Consider the following 15261-nt stretch of genomic DNA (forward strand, 5'->3'; position numbering starts at 1 on the left):
TCTTTTCTTTGTATTGACAGGACAACTATTTGGTGTGTAAAAAGACCGTGAGGCTGTTGCACATCACATTTTTTTTGAGGTTGTAAAGTGAGTGAAATGGATATAGAGCCCATGTGTGTGAGAGTCAAGGGCTTACGGCCATACCACTCTGAACACGCCCGATCTCGTCTGATCTCGGAAGCTTAGCAGGGTCGGGCCTGGTTAGTACTTGGATGGAAGAACGCCTGGGAATACCAGGTGCTGTAAGCTTTTTTGTTTCATTGTGAGGAAAGGGCCGCTTTGAGTCTTTGGGGACCAGCATGAGCGAGCTTCGTTCACACACCTTTTCTTGAAGCGCCCTCCGCAGCTTTGGAATGGAATGTCATGCAGTGTGTAATTTGAAGTAGACAGATGGCAGATGCAGTACTTTTCTCTCGATGACATCAACATTCTTTTCTTTGTATTGACAGGACACCTATTTGACGTGTGAAAAGACCCTGAGGCTTTTGCGCATCACTTTTTTTCTGAGGTTGTAAAGTGAGTGAAATGGATATAGAGCCCATGTGTGTGAGAGTCAAGGGCTTACGGCCATACCACTCTGAACACGCCCGATCTCGTCTGATCTCGGAAGCTTAGCAGGGTCGGGCCTGGTTAGTACTTGGATGGGAGACCGCCTGGGAATACCAGGTGCTGTAAGCTTTTTTGTTTCTTTGTGAGCAAAGGGCAGCTTTGAGTCTTTGGGGACCAGCATGAGCGAGCTTCCCTCACACACCTTTTCTTGAAGCGCCTTTCTGCAGCTTTGAAATTGAATGTCATGCAGCGTGTAATTTGAAGTAGACAGATGGCAGATGCAGTACTTTTCTCTAGATGATATCAACATTCTTTTCTTTTATTAACAGGACACGTATTTGGCGTGTGAAAAGACCCTGAGGCTGTTGCGCATCACTTTTTTTCTGAGGTTGTAAAGTATGTGAAATGGATATAGAGCCCATGTGTGTAAGAGTCAAGGGCTTACGGCCATACCCCTCTGAACACGCCCGATCTCGTCTGATCTCGGAAGCTTAGCAGGGTCGGGCCTGGTTAGTACTTGGATGGAAGGCCGCCTGGGAATACCAGGTGCTGTAAGCTTTTTTGTTTCATTGTGAGGAAAGGGCCGCTTTGAGTCTTTGGGGACCAGCATGAGCGAGCTTCCCTCACACACCTTTTCTTGAAGCGCCCTCTGCAGCTTTGGAATGGAATTTCATGCAGTGGTTTATTTGAAGAAGACAGATGGCAGATGCAGTACTTTTCTCTCGATGACATCAACATTCTTTTCTTTTATTGACAGGACACGTATTTGGCGTGTGAAAAGACCCTGAGGCTTTTGCGCTTCACTTTTTTTCTGAGGTTGTAAAGTGAGTGAAATGGATATAGAGCCCATGTGTGTAAGAGTCAAGGGCTTACGGCCATACCACTCTGAACACGCCCGATCTCGTCTGATCTCGGAAGCTAAGCAGGGTTGGGCCTGGTTAGTACTTGGATGGGAGACCGCCTGGGAATACCAGGTGCTGTAAGCTTTTTTGTGTCTTTGTGAGGAAAGGGCAGCTTTGAGTCTTTGGGGACCAGCATGAGCGAGCTTCCCTCACACACCTTTTCTTGAAGCGCCCTCCGCAGCTTTGGAATGGAATGTCATGCAGTGGTTAATTTGAAGTAGACAGATGGCAGATGCAGTACTTTTCTCTCGATGACATCAACATTCTTTTCTTTTATTGACAGGACACCTATTTGACGTTTGAAAAGACCGTGAGGCTGTTGCACGTCACTTTTTTTCTGAGGTTGTAAAGTGAGTGAAATGGATATAGAGCCCATGTGTGTGAGAGTCAAGGGCTTACGGCCATACCACTCTGAACACGCCCGATCTCGGAAGCTTAGCAGGGTAGGGCCTGGTTAGTACTTGGATGGGAGACCGCCTGGGAATACCAGGTGCTGTAAGCTTTTTTGTTTCATTGTGAGGAAAGGGCCACTTTGAGTCTTTGGGGACCAGCATGAGCGAGCTTCCCTCACACACCTTTTCTTGAAGCGCCCTCTGCAGCTTTGGAATGGAATTTCATGCAGTGGTTAATTTGAAGAAGACAGATGGCAGATGCAGTACTTTTCTCTCGATGACATCAACATTCTTTTCTTTTATTGACATGACACCGATTTGGCGTGTGAAAAGACCCTGAGGCTGTTGCGCATCACTTTTTTTCTGAGGTTGTAAATTGTGTGAAATGGATATAGAGCCCATGTGTGTCAGAGTCAAGGGCTTACGGCCATACCACTCTGAACACACCCGATCTCGTCTGATCTCGGAAGCTAAGCAGGGTTGGGCCTGGTTAGTACTTGGATGGGAGACCGCCTGGGAATACCAGGTGCTGTAAGCTTTTTTGTGTCTTTGTGAGGAAAGGGCAGCTTTGAGTCTTTGGGGACCAGCATGAGCGAGCTTCCCTCACACACCTTTTCTTGAAGCGCCCTCCGCAGCTTTGGAATGGAATGTCATGCAGTGGTTAATTTGAAGTAGACAGATGGCAGATGCAGTACTTTTCTCTCGATGACATCAACATTCTTTTCTTTGTATTGACAGGACACCTATTTGACGTGTGAAAAGACCCTGAGGCTGTTGCGCATCACTTTTTTTCTGAGGTTGTAAAGTGTGTGAAATGGATATAGAGCCCATGTGTGTAAGAGTCAAGGCCTTACGGCCATAGCACTCTGAACACGCCCGATCTCGTCTGATCTCGGAAGCTAAGCAGCGTTGGGCCTGGTTAGTAATTGGATGGGAGACCACCTGGGAATACCAGGTGCTGTAAGCTTTTTTGTTTCATTGTGAGGAAAGGGCAGCTTTGAGTGTTTGGGGACCAGCATGAGCGAGCTTCCCTCACACACCTTTTCTTGAAGCGCCCTCCACAGCTTTCGAATGGAATGTCATGCAGTGTGTAATTTGAAGTAGACAGATTGCAGATGCAGTACTTTTCTCTAGATGATATCAACATTCTTTTCTTTTATTGACAGGACACGTATTTGGCGTGTGAAAAGACCCTGAGGCTGTTGCGCATCACTTTTTTTCTGAGGTTGTAAAGTGTGTGAAATGGATATAGAGCCCATGTGTGTAAGAGTCAAGGCCTTACGGCCATAGCACTCTGAACACGCCCGATCTCGTCTGATCTCGGAAGCTAAGCAGGGTCGGGCCTGGTTAGTACTTGGATGGGAGACCACCTGGGAATACCAGGTGCTGTAAGCTTTTTTGTTTCATTTTGAGGAAAGGGCAGCTTTGAGTGTTTGGGGACCAGCATGAGCGAGCTTCCCTCACACACCTTTTCTTGAAGCGCCCTCCACAGCTTTCGAATGGAATGTCATGCAGTGTGTAATTTGAAGTAGACAGATTGCAGATGCAGTACTTTTCTCTAGATGACATCAACATTTTTTTCTTTGTATTGACAGGACAACTATTTGGTGTGTAAAAAGACCGTGAGGCTGTTTCACATCACATTTTTTTTGAGGTTGTAAAGTGAGTGAAATGGATATAGAGCCCATGTGTGTGAGAGTCAAGGGCTTACGGCCATACCCCTCTGAACACGCCCGATCTCGTCTGATCTCGGAAGCTTAGCAGGGTCGGGCCTGGTTAGTACTTGGATGGATGGCCGCCTGGGAATACCAGGTGCTGTAAGCTTTTTTGTTTCATTGTGAGGAAAGGGCCGCTTTGAGTCTTTGGGGACCAGCATGAGCGAGCTTCCCTCACACACCTTTTCTTGAAGCGCCCTCTGCAGCTTTGGAATGGAATTTCATGCAGTGGTTAATTTGAAGAAGACAGATGGCAGATGCAGTACTTTTCTCTCGATGACATCAACATTCTTTTCTTTTATTGACAGGACACGTATTTGGCGTGTGAAAAGACCCTGAGGCTTTTGCGCTACACTTTTTTTCTGAGGTTGTTAAGTGAGTGAAATGGATATAGAGCCCATGTGTGTGCGAGTCAAGGGCTTACGGCCATACCACTCTGAACACGCCCGATCTCGTCTGATCTCGGAAGCTTAGCAGGGTCGGGCCTGGTTAGTACTTGGATGGGAGACCGCCTGGGAATACCAGGTGCTGTAAGCTTTTTTGTGTCTTTGTGAGGAAAGGGCAGCTTTGAGTCTTTGGGGACCAGCATGAGCGAGCTTCCCTCACACACCTTTTCTTGAAGCGCCCTCCGCAGCTTTGGAATGGAATGTCATGCAGTGGTTAATTTGAAGTAGACAGATGGCAGATGCAGTACTTTTCTCTCGATGACATCAACATTCTTTTCTTTGTATTGACAGGACACCTATTTGACGTGTGAAAAGACCCTGAGGCTGTTGCGCATCACTTTTTTTCTGAGGTTGTAAAGTGAGTGAAATGGATATAGAGCCCATGTGTGTGAGAGTCAAGGGCTTACGGCCATACCACTCTGAACACGCCCGATCTCGTCTGATCTCGGAAGCTTAGCAGGGTCGGGCCTGGTTAGTACTTGGATGGAAGACCGCCTGGGAATACCAGGTGCTGTAAGCTTTTTTGTTTCTTTGTGAGCAAAGGGCCGCTTTGAGTCTTTGGGGACCAGCATGAGCGAGCTTCCCTCACACACCTTTTCTTGAAGCGCCCTCCGCAGCTTTGGAATGGAATGTCATGCAGTGGTTAATTTGAAGTAGACAGATGGCAGATGCAGTACTTTTCTCTCGATGACATCAACATTCTTTTCTTTGTATTGACAGGACACCTATTTGACGTGTGAAAAGACCCTGAGGCTGTTGCGCATCACTTTTTTTCTGAGGTTGTAAAGTGTGTGAAATGGATATAGAGCCCATGTGTGTAAGAGTCAAGGCCTTACGGCCATAGCACTCTGAACACGCCCGATCTCGTCTGATCTCGGAAGCTAAGCAGCGTTGGGCCTGGTTAGTAATTGGATGGGAGACCACCTGGGAATACCAGGTGCTGTAAGCTTTTTTGTTTCATTGTGAGGAAAGGGCAGCTTTGAGTGTTTGGGGACCAGCATGAGCGAGCTTCCCTCACACACCTTTTCTTGAAGCGCCCTCCGCAGCTTTGGAATGGAATGTCATGCAGTGGTTAATTTGAAGTAGACAGATGGCGGATGCAGTACTTTTCTCTCGATGACATCAACATTCTTTTCTTTGTATTGACAGGACACCTATTTGACGTGTGAAAAGACCCTGAGGCTGTTGCGCATCACTTTTTTTCTGAGGTTGTAAAGTGTGTGAAATGGATATAGAGCCCATGTGTTTAAGAGTCAAGGGCTTACGGCCATACCACTCTGAACACGCCCGATCTCGTCTGATCTCGAAAGCTAAGCAGGGTCGGGCCTGGTTAGTACTTGGATGGGAGACCGCCTGGGAATACCAGGTGCTGTAAGCTTTTTTGTTTCTTTGTGAGGAAAGGGCAGCTTTGAGTCTTTGGGGACCAGCATGAGCGAGCTTCCCTCACACACCTTTTCTTGAAGCGCCTTTCTGCAGCTTTGAAATTGAATGTCATGCAGTGGTTAATTTGAAGTAGACAGATGGCAGATGCAGTGCACTGGGCTTCTCTCTACTCCTCTCTCTCCTCCTATATGTGTCATACATTAATTATACTCATAGGTATTACTAACTTGTCTCCTTCTCAGGAGCCTTTTAGGCTTCCCTCATTCCAGATCTGGGTGCTGCTGGAGGAGGCTGCAGAGCTGAAGAGGCTCAAGCTGCCACCCGTAGCTCCACCTACTCACATCACCGTCTGTCCATCAGTCTCTCTCTCTCTTTATCTCTGTCCCTCTCTTTCCTTCTACATAGCCGTCTTCCTCCATTATCTGTTTTGTTCCTGTTCTCTTTCCCCCCAACCGGTCAAAGCAGAAGGCCGTCCCCATTGAGCCTGGATCTGCTCGATGTTCCTGCCTGTTAAAAGGAAGGTTTTTGTCGCCGCTGTTGCAGGATGTGCTTGCTGATGGAGAATTGTTGGGTGTAGATTCATTGAAGGAGTTTGGTACTGGACCTGCTCTACCTGTAAAGTGTCATGAGATAAGTTTTGTTGTGATTTGGTGCAATATAAATAAAATTAACTTGACCAGTGTTATTTGTGGTTTTTTTGTTAATTGCATGCCACATGAAATTATTATTAGTCACTTTTATCTCACATTTGACCTGCAGCTACAGTCTCACAGTGGCAAGACGAGAACACTTCTACTTCTGATGATAACAGTTTGTTCAACACGAAACTTCATCCAGTACCATGTTGTCAAACACTGGAACACCAGCACAGCGCCTGAACAGGGACTTGAACCCTGGACCCTCAGATTAAAAGTCTGATGCTCTACCGTCTGAGCTACTCAGGCTCTTCTTTCAGCATTTAGACAGGAAAAGAAACACCTGTGAAGGTTGAACTGCTGCTTTCTTGACTTGTTCAATCCTCCATGTCCAAGTCCACCATGCTTTTGATTGGCTCTGATTCTCTGTGGCAAAATCCAGCAAGAGGCTCCAAAAATGTCTTGAATGTCATAAGAATGCACAGGACAAGATGTTAGTTTCCTTCATGTCTGCAGTTCCTCCACTGGAAAGTAAAGTCAGTGCTGTTCCTCTGCTGAAACCAGGGACCTTTAGATCTTCAGTCTAACGCTCTCCCAACTGAGCTGTTTCAGCTCAGAGGGAGGGCCCTGCTTCTCTCATTTTATAATCTCTTCCACTCTCACTAGAACTTAGAGAGGATTTGAGCCTCTGAAGTCATGACACATTGAACAGTTCGACAGGACCATTTTTGATGAATGTCTGAATCAAACAAGCCTTTTTTGTTTCTCTTCTTCCCAGTTGCCTCAACATTTTGTGAGCCAATAATTCCACATCTGTACCAGACACACCTCTGGTTGGTGGGTTTTCTGGATCTTTCTGTTCTAACAGTGTCTTTTATCTTAAATATGCCACTTTCACATGAAAACATCAATAACAGGACAATATCAAAACTATTATTGCTGCTGTTGCTGTTGTTGGTTGTGTGTCTGTCTTCCATCCCCCTGTCCCCCTGTCTTTCTCTCTGCTTGTCTTTCACCCTCATCTTGTTCCCCATCTTTTTGTCATTCTCTCCCTCATTTCTCTCTGTCTTTTGTCTTTTCTTCTCTATATTTGTCTTCTGCTGCTCCAGGATCAGCTCCTATCACACAGTGGTCCAGAACCATGATGAAGCCTGATCATGAATGTGAGCAAAGCTCTTGGAACAGGCCTGCTGCCACCACAACTAAGATCCTGCAGGTCACTAGAAACTCCAGTGTCCAGCTGACAAGTGGACTTTCCTCTGATCTGTGGTGGTGCTGAGTTTAGCAAACATCTCCAACAAGAAGATGAAGGAGGCCATCAACTCCTGCAAGCTCAACATCTATACTGGCTTTACTGGGAGATCAGGAGGTCAAAGCAGATCTTCACCCTCGACCTCAGATGGTTTCTACTCACAGAGATGAGGGACCAGTTCAAACCAGCTACCTGGAGCTCCCTTAAGCCATTGTCCCCATCAGCTAACATCTAGATCTGGACCTGCACCGGTGCTGATTTGTGTCTTGAGTCCCCAGAGTTTGTTGAACCAGAGAGGCTTCAACTGGTGACGGTCGTACAACCAAGTGTGAAGGTGAGCCTGCATTGTCTGATCTGGAGCTAACAGGGGAATTAGCAAGTGCTCTGACTGTTCTAGAGTTGCTGCTGAGTTGAATTTGAATTTATTTGTTGAAATGTTCCAGTTTCTATGAGGTCAGGGAAAATTGGTGTGGATCTAAAGGTCCCTGGTTGGATCCCAGGACATTGTTTTGGCTCATTTGAACATTTTCAAACCCTCGTTGCTCAGATTTTACATGAATTTGATCATGACTTTTGGACAAATGTTTTGTTTATTAATTAAATAATCTCTTCAGTTATGATTTTAGTGAGTCACCCAGACTTGGTCTATAACAAAAGTTAGTCTGGTTATTATTCAGTTTCCAGTCAGTAGGGACACACACACACGCACACACACACACACACACACACACACACACACAGCCTGTCTTTGGTATAAAATGGTCTGTCACGTTCACGTTGGAAGATTTCTCTGACTCCATTGTGAATAAAGAGATTCTTCATCTGACACCTGAGTCTTGATCCACTGATTCCTCTGATCCACCTCTTTCTGCTCCAACAAGGCTGACATGGATCAGGTGGGTCCATGTCATCCAATCAGTAGGTTTCTCTTCTCAATTAATTTTCTTCATCCCAGTTTAGATTGATTCTTCTCAGCCTAATGAAGGAGCATCTGATCAGGTGTTTGACTGCTTGTTGGTTGTAATTCCATAGATTTTAATCTCAGATGTTATAGAATTAATAAGAACATCTTAAAGACCTTTGTCCAACACTTGAAACTCACCTGTCTGTGGAGGCCCAACTGGCCTTTGGTAGTGAGGTGGTGGACGCATGTGAATGAAATGAGGCTCGTGTTGCTGTGAAGAGCCACTAGAGGGAGACACCTGTCGTTCCTCCCAGCTGACAATGAGGCTTCACAGCTGCATTTGAAGCTGTCCTTTATGAGTCACAACTGTCTTGAGCTCAGGAGCCAAACTCACCGAAAAAATATGCAAGTGGCTCTGGACAAAAGCGTCTGCTCAATGAAATTGTAGGATTGTAGAATTCTATAAATGTATAATATAATTGTAGAAATGCTCTCTCTCACCACCCCCCAAAGTCTGTGCCAGGGTCTCTGGCCAGTGGTCAATGGCTCATATCACCTGCCCAGGATGGATCCAGCTTGCTTGTCTTTTTAATTCTGCACTTATTAGAGACCTGGAAACAAAGGAATGCTGAAAAAGAGAAAATAGGACCTCACACAAATGGGCTTGTGACACAATTTTAAAGAATTGTGTAAATGTGAATCTTTTACAAATGTGTGTGTGAATGTGGTTGTTGTGGCCGAGTGGTGAAGGCGATGGACTAGAAATCCATTGGGGTCTCCCTGCTCAGGTTGGAGTCCTGCCAACAACGTTAAAGTGTTGATGTTCTGGAGGAGACAACATCTGATCTTTGTTAGATCCACGAGTCAAAGGTTTTCTTTAAAGTGCTGCAGCAGCTGAGGATGAGGGAGAGACAGAATTACAAACCATCTTCGTGAGGACATTTTGAAAAATGATGACATTTTGCCACAGTTATTATTGACTTGGAACACTGCAAAAATATCCCCTCTCCAAAAACCCTCCTCTTCAACTTTGTACCCAAGTTGTCTACTCATCAGGCACCACATTGTCCAGGATGTTCAGTCAAAAAGTCATTAATGATTTTAAAAATGTCCATCAAACACAAAATAAGGCTTCAAATAGGTAAAATCACCATCTGTAGACTGGACCAATATGCTGATGTGATCCTTTGATTAGTTTAGGATCAGTCAGAGATCAAAGACTGAAGCAGGAGATCAATGCTCAGAACACAGAGATCAAAGACAGAATTCAGACATCAGAGACAGAATTCAGATATCAAACACATACCTGATGGAGGCTCCACCCCCCCCCCAGACAGTTTCCATGTAAGTCGTAAGTTTTATTTTTAAAGCGCCAAATCACAACAAGTGTTATCTTCTTTTTATTCAAGATTGAAGCTCCATACAAGACAGAGTTTGTAGACAAGAACATCACAGCCTGGGAAGCTTTCACTTCTTTTGATGGACAGCTTTGATTTCAGGTTCTACCTCTCTAAAATTGAAAGTAAAGTAAATGAAGCACCTGTGAAGGTAAAACTGATGATGTCATGACTTGTTCAGTCCTCCAACGTTAAAGTCCAACAAGCTTTTGATTGTCTCTGATTCTCTGTGGCAAAATCCAACAAGAGGAAAAGAAAATCTTGAGGTTGTCTCACTTTTTTTTTTTAAAGAAACTCTGCATAGGACAGTGATAGGATGCTTGTTTCCTTGGATGAAAAAGTCTGGTACTCTCATCTTCTTAAACATTTACTTGTTCAATCAGGACAAGAGAATCTGAGCTTGGATGTCATTTTGTAGTAAAAGGTGAATTAAACTTGTAAACATCAGCTGGTGTTCACTCTGATGATGTGTCGATGGTCTGTATTCTGCCTTCTGTAGCACGATGCTGCTGGGAAGAAGCCTGATTATGTCAGAGTTGTGTTCAGTGGCTCCTGCTGGGTCCATTTCTGAAAAATAGGCTCCAAAGAGTTCAGGTGTTTAAAAGATCAGGGTTGCTGTCAGCAGACGAGGTGGCCGAGTGGTTAAGGCGATGGACTGCTAATCCATTGTGCTCTGCACGCATGGGTTGGAATCCCATCCTCGTCGTGAGTGATTCTGGTTTCTACTCCTACATTATGGAATTACTGTGAGGCTTTTAACTGACACAGATACCAGTTGAGTCAACTTCCCTTTCACAACCTGACCAAAACAACTCTGACACCCAGAGCTCACATGTGTCAATCACCTCTGTAGAAGGTCCCGCCCCCACAGAGCTATAAATCCTCCCATCAGTGAAGAAAACTGAAGACGCCTCTTGGATGAGAGCTGAAGCATCTTCAAGAAACCTGAAACAGTCCACTTGGTATGTTTAAATAATTCTACAATTTCTTTAAGCTTTTGTCCAAAGCCACGTGCATGTATCACATGTATATAATATATATGTGATACTCTTTCATCTACTCATGAACCAAAAATGCAGTCTAATACCAGTAAATTTGTGCAGAAAAATGTCATTTGTGCTCCTTCTTTTATTTATTTGTTTTAGTATTTTTTAATGTATTTACTTTCAATTCACATTTTGTCCATTAACTTCATAATCACTCTTCACAGTCGCCATCTCATCACATGACTAAAGTTTGGGTTCTGTATTGGTGGTAAAATATCCTTCCATGCCCCTCACTAGTTTGCACACAGAAAAGCATATTTTACTGGTTTCAAATCTCTTAGTGTGTTCTCTCACTTAAACCAGCTGTGGCAGCTTTCATTGTGTGATTGATTTTAAAATATAAAGATAGAACAGAACCATTGGAAGAAGATGTCAGGACATTTGAAGGAATGTAAATCTCCTCTTGAAATGTTGCAGTGTGCAGCTGAGGCTCTCTGGCAGTGGCACAAGGAGCCACAATGGCAGAACCTGGACCCTCCTGGAGGAGAACCACAGGTGAGGGCCTTCTTGGCTCCAGATTGATGGAAATCAAGTGTCTGAGGCTGTCAGCAGCCATGAAGTTGATCTGGTTGGGCACTGGTATTTTTTCTTGCTGCAGCTCAGGAGTGATTCAGGAGAAGAGTTTCAGAACAGCCAAGGTTGGGACTGGAATTTTCAAATTTCCCCTGGAACCAGACAACCTTGGGAGGTAAAACCTCCAATCATAGCCACTCAGATGCAGCAGCAGAAAGAAGCTGTCATCTACCCTGACAGTCAGAGCATCAAGTCAAGAAAACATCAACCATCTTGGAGTTCCAAACCTTCACCTGTCAGATTCAGCTACTTCTTATTGTGGGACTTTAAATTTGAACACAATGGAATTTGGACAAGGAGTTTTCCTTCAAGTCCAAACATCATCGTCCAGCCTCCAACCAGAGGTCCATCTGTTATCATGGGAGCCACATGTGGAGTCTGGATTCTTTTCTAGAATGTGACGGCAATGACAGTCCTGCCAAGTGACATCACTGACATGAATGGATGACTTCAGTCACATGACTGGATGGCTTCAGTCACGGGACTGGATGGTTTTAGTCATGTGACTGGATGACTTCAGTCACATGACTGGATGATTTGAAAATTTTGTTGTGGGCCTCTGGACCTTTTTTAAATCAGTAGTTGACCACAGGTAGCTTAGCCAACTGTTAACTAATTAACTTTTAGTCCAGACAAAGAATGTGGGTTGACAGTTATTCATACAAAGTCTTTGGTTTCAGATGCAGCCTCAACTGAGACTCCTAGTTCAGAGGATGGGTTTGTTTGCTGTCAGGTTGCCACCTTTCAGAAATGAAAATCAGGGACGCCCACCACGGCTCCTGGGGGCCATGACCACCAGGGGCCTGACTCCCATGAGGTGGGTGCCCACAGCAGTGGTGTGTTTTATTTTGTAGGTGTTTTTAGTCAAGGGGTGATCAAGAAAGCAATTCCTCCTACTTAAAGCTTGAAATGCTTTATCACCAATAAACACATTCTTTATTGTTCAACACTGAACTGCACAATGAACTTTTAAAATACAAACTCAATAAATGGAGAACTTTATGTGACTTAAGTTCATAACACATCAGCAGGTTTCCCTCCCTTCTTTTTCCAAGTCTCCTTCTTGTTCCTCCTTGCAGCTCTGGGGAACTCTTGGTCTCTCAAAGCCCTGTTGGAAAACTCTGAACAGGACTGCTCAAAGTTGAGAGTGATCACTCCTTTGAGCTCCATGGAGCTCCTGTTCCTGCAGTCACTCCATTTCTGCTTTTCATTTTGTGTTTGTATTAAAGTTCTATTGCTGAAAAAAAAGAGACTTTTTTGCCTTTTTCTTGAGGTAAATATATGAGGGTCGAAACTGACCCATAACACCATGGATGTTACAATAGTTAATAATATTAAAATGAATAATAAATCAAACCAATCCATGTCAGAGATGTGTTCTAACACCCCTCAGTAATGATCAGGAAACACAACAACATTTTGTTTATTTCTATGATTTTCTTGAGGTTCATTTGATCATTTTTTTAACTGAAATCGAGGTTTTACTGACTAAAAAAAGGTCCAGAGGCCCACAACAAAATATTCCCATCAATATTTCCATGGATAAGGAAGCCTAACAAGGTAACCAGGAGATGGGAAACAACTTGGATGATCGAAAATTGTTTTTAGTTTATTTTACAGCTGGTTGAAGACGAGGGTCAAAACTGACCTGTTAACATCAGAGATGGGAACAGAAAGCTAACACAAGAGGAAGGTTGAAGCTATGAAAAAGGAGTTTGATAAAAATCTTGAACTGACAGTAGAAATATCCTTTTGTATGTTTACCTTTGTAGACAGAAGTCACTTTAGCTTGGCAGTGAAAAGAATCTCTGCTAGCTTGACAAATAAGTGCACAAACTGGGTTCAAGCTGGACTTTGGACACTGGCATCTGCAACAACTCCCATCAACTCCTAATCTAGCATCTCTGCTGTGGTCAAACTATTTTACAGAACATTTGACAGACCTGTGGAGCAGTGAGGACAGATATGAGTTGATGCACATGATCCACTGAAGCATCATTTTCCCCTGCCACTGAGGTCACCAACATGAGCTGGAGTTGGGACTCTTGACCTGAACCTGGTATCACAGCGACACCTACTGCTGCAAAATGGAACAGCAACATTGAACCCAAGTACAGGATTGGAGGGAGACTGATGGTCGCTGTTTGGGTTTTTGAAGAACAAGGAGGGCGTTGGTTCAAGCTGGATTCTCAGAGACTATTTCCCCAACCTCTACATTGGAATCTACACTGTCATCCAGTCATGTGACTGAAGTCATCCAGTCATGTGACTGAAGTCATCCATTTATGTCAGTGATGTCACTTGGCAGGACTGTCATTGCCTTCACATTCTAGAAAAGAACCCAGACTCCACATTTCCTCCTATCTATTATTGTGTCCCACCCTCCTTGTCCTTACTCTGAATTCTCAGAGTTTATATCCAGTTCAGTTCTCAAAACAGATTCAGTCATGAGTGTAGATTAATTTCCTTTTCTCCACTGATTATATGTCAAGGTTTGTGTGTGGGGGTGGAGCCTATCCCAGCAGCCTTCGGACAAGAGGCGGGGTTCATCCTGGACAGGTCACCAGTCCATCACAGGGCCAACACACAGAGACAGACAACCATTCACACTCACAGCCACACCTACAGTCAATTTAGAGTATCATTCAGCCTCGTCCCCTCTTGATGTCTTTGGACTGTGGGAGGAAGCTGGAGTACCAGAGAGAACCCACACAGACACAGGGAGAACATGCAGACTCCACACAGCTGGGGCTCAAATCTGGAACCTTCTTGCTGTGAGGCCACAGTGCTGACCACTGCACCATTGTGTCCCCTGAAAATGCCACCAGATCGTTTGGATTTTCTATAAAATCAAGTACACATGAACATGAAGAGGTTTTCACAGGGCTGGTGGTGCAATGGATAGCATGACTGACTACTGTCAGAAGATTCTAGGTTCAACTCCTGGCTCGCTCACTTAAAATTTTATACTCAGAAGCTTTCACACCTGAAGTGTGAACCACTGCTAAAAGTCCCTGAAATCCTCCAAGGTTTCCTCCTTGTCTGCTGTAAACATGAACACATGCATGGATCTTGCTACCTCTCACATGTTAAGCTGGCACTTGACAGTGACAGCAGGAGAACAAAAAATCCCAGTGTGTCATCAACATTTCCTGGAAACTAAATGACAGAAGCCAGTGGCGGCTGGTGAAAAAAATTCTTGGTGGGGCTGGTGTGCCAAAAACATTTCCGTGCCTAGTCTAGTACAATCATTCAAAAAGAGCAGCCGGACAATTATTAAATGTTTTAAAATAGTATTTACTTTCCTTCTTAAAATCGACAGTTTCAAAGACAAAAAAAACCAACAACAATTTACAACTACAGTCAATTTTATGCGATCAAATATTATACAATGATGTTAACTTTACAGAAGGTGATTTGAGCTTAATCTATACAATACAAATCAACAATGTGTGTGTGTCTCTCTCTCTCTGTCTCTCTCTTTGTTCATCTGTGTCTGTCTCTGTCTCCTTCTCTGTGTCTCCGTCTTTGTGTCCTTTTCTCTGTGTGTCTATCTCTGTTTGTCTGTCTCTTAGTGTGTGTGTCTCTCTCTGTCTCTCTCTCTTTGTGTCCGTCTCTCTTTCTCTCTTCGTCTACCTGTCTCTGTCCCTCTGTCTCTCTGTCTATTTGTTTCAGTCTTTCTGGGTGTGTGTTTGAATTCAGCAGTTATTTGTACAGGAACTTTGCTCGTCTCTCTTTCTGGGAGGCAAATTTCTCAATGACCCTGGTGTTGAAACCAGGAATGTTTCGTGTCAGTTTTTTCTCAATGGAGAGCATAGCCAGAGCGTTGAGCCGATCTTGTGCCATGGTATTTGTCAGAAAAGTTTTTATCCTCTTCAAAGTGGAGAAGCACCTCTCAGATTCTGACGTTGTCATTGGTGTGGTGATGAGGATGTTGAGCAGACTTACAGTTTCAGTGAACGTGTCTTGAAGGTTATTTTCCATCAAAACCTGATAGAGAGCCAGTGCACCACTGCAACTCTGAAACTCTTCGTTCCCGTAGATCAGAGACAGCTCTGTTTGAAGTC

At 44.3% G+C, this 15261-nt stretch overlaps 14 non-coding genes and 1 pseudogene across 14 annotated transcripts; 14 read left to right on the forward strand and 1 right to left on the reverse strand.

The window, feature by feature from the left end:
- The first annotated feature begins 130 nt into the window (after positions 1 to 130).
- LOC147263795 (5S ribosomal RNA) lies at positions 131 to 249 on the forward strand. Its single transcript, XR_015115412.1, has one exon. It is a non-coding gene; the product is annotated as a 5S ribosomal RNA (ribosomal RNA).
- Positions 250 to 559: 310 nt separating this feature from the next.
- Positions 560 to 678, forward strand: LOC147263796 (5S ribosomal RNA). The gene has a single exon (XR_015113086.1). It is a non-coding gene; the product is annotated as a 5S ribosomal RNA (ribosomal RNA).
- Positions 679 to 988: 310 nt separating this feature from the next.
- Positions 989 to 1107, forward strand: LOC147263797 (5S ribosomal RNA). The gene has a single exon (XR_015115057.1). It is a non-coding gene; the product is annotated as a 5S ribosomal RNA (ribosomal RNA).
- Positions 1108 to 1416: 309 nt separating this feature from the next.
- Positions 1417 to 1535, forward strand: LOC147263798 (5S ribosomal RNA). Its single transcript, XR_015115428.1, has one exon. It is a non-coding gene; the product is annotated as a 5S ribosomal RNA (ribosomal RNA).
- Positions 1536 to 1844: 309 nt separating this feature from the next.
- LOC147263799 (5S ribosomal RNA) lies at positions 1845 to 1953 on the forward strand (annotated as a pseudogene).
- Positions 1954 to 2262: 309 nt separating this feature from the next.
- LOC147263800 (5S ribosomal RNA) lies at positions 2263 to 2381 on the forward strand. Its single transcript, XR_015112670.1, has one exon. It is a non-coding gene; the product is annotated as a 5S ribosomal RNA (ribosomal RNA).
- A 310-nt stretch (positions 2382 to 2691) lies between these two features.
- On the forward strand, positions 2692 to 2810 carry LOC147263801 (5S ribosomal RNA). Its single transcript, XR_015115407.1, has one exon. It is a non-coding gene; the product is annotated as a 5S ribosomal RNA (ribosomal RNA).
- Positions 2811 to 3119: 309 nt separating this feature from the next.
- Positions 3120 to 3238, forward strand: LOC147263802 (5S ribosomal RNA). Its single transcript, XR_015114243.1, has one exon. It is a non-coding gene; the product is annotated as a 5S ribosomal RNA (ribosomal RNA).
- A 310-nt stretch (positions 3239 to 3548) lies between these two features.
- LOC147263803 (5S ribosomal RNA) lies at positions 3549 to 3667 on the forward strand. The gene has a single exon (XR_015114875.1). It is a non-coding gene; the product is annotated as a 5S ribosomal RNA (ribosomal RNA).
- A 309-nt stretch (positions 3668 to 3976) lies between these two features.
- Positions 3977 to 4095, forward strand: LOC147263804 (5S ribosomal RNA). The gene has a single exon (XR_015113087.1). It is a non-coding gene; the product is annotated as a 5S ribosomal RNA (ribosomal RNA).
- A 310-nt stretch (positions 4096 to 4405) lies between these two features.
- On the forward strand, positions 4406 to 4524 carry LOC147263805 (5S ribosomal RNA). The gene has a single exon (XR_015113774.1). It is a non-coding gene; the product is annotated as a 5S ribosomal RNA (ribosomal RNA).
- A 310-nt stretch (positions 4525 to 4834) lies between these two features.
- LOC147263806 (5S ribosomal RNA) lies at positions 4835 to 4953 on the forward strand. Its single transcript, XR_015115408.1, has one exon. It is a non-coding gene; the product is annotated as a 5S ribosomal RNA (ribosomal RNA).
- Positions 4954 to 5263: 310 nt separating this feature from the next.
- Positions 5264 to 5382, forward strand: LOC147263807 (5S ribosomal RNA). The gene has a single exon (XR_015112970.1). It is a non-coding gene; the product is annotated as a 5S ribosomal RNA (ribosomal RNA).
- An 876-nt stretch (positions 5383 to 6258) lies between these two features.
- trnak-uuu (transfer RNA lysine (anticodon UUU)) lies at positions 6259 to 6331 on the reverse strand. The gene has a single exon. It is a non-coding gene; the product is annotated as a tRNA-Lys (tRNA).
- A 3868-nt stretch (positions 6332 to 10199) lies between these two features.
- On the forward strand, positions 10200 to 10281 carry trnas-gcu (transfer RNA serine (anticodon GCU)). The gene has a single exon. It is a non-coding gene; the product is annotated as a tRNA-Ser (tRNA).
- Positions 10282 to 15261: the final 4980 nt, after the last annotated feature.

This window comes from Aulostomus chinensis, chromosome 4, assembly GCF_037954235.1.
Source record: "Aulostomus chinensis isolate RoL2024-O1b breed Wild chromosome 4, RoL_Achi_v1.0, whole genome shotgun sequence".
In the NCBI taxonomy this organism is placed as follows: Eukaryota; Metazoa; Chordata; class Actinopteri; order Syngnathiformes; family Aulostomidae; genus Aulostomus; species Aulostomus chinensis.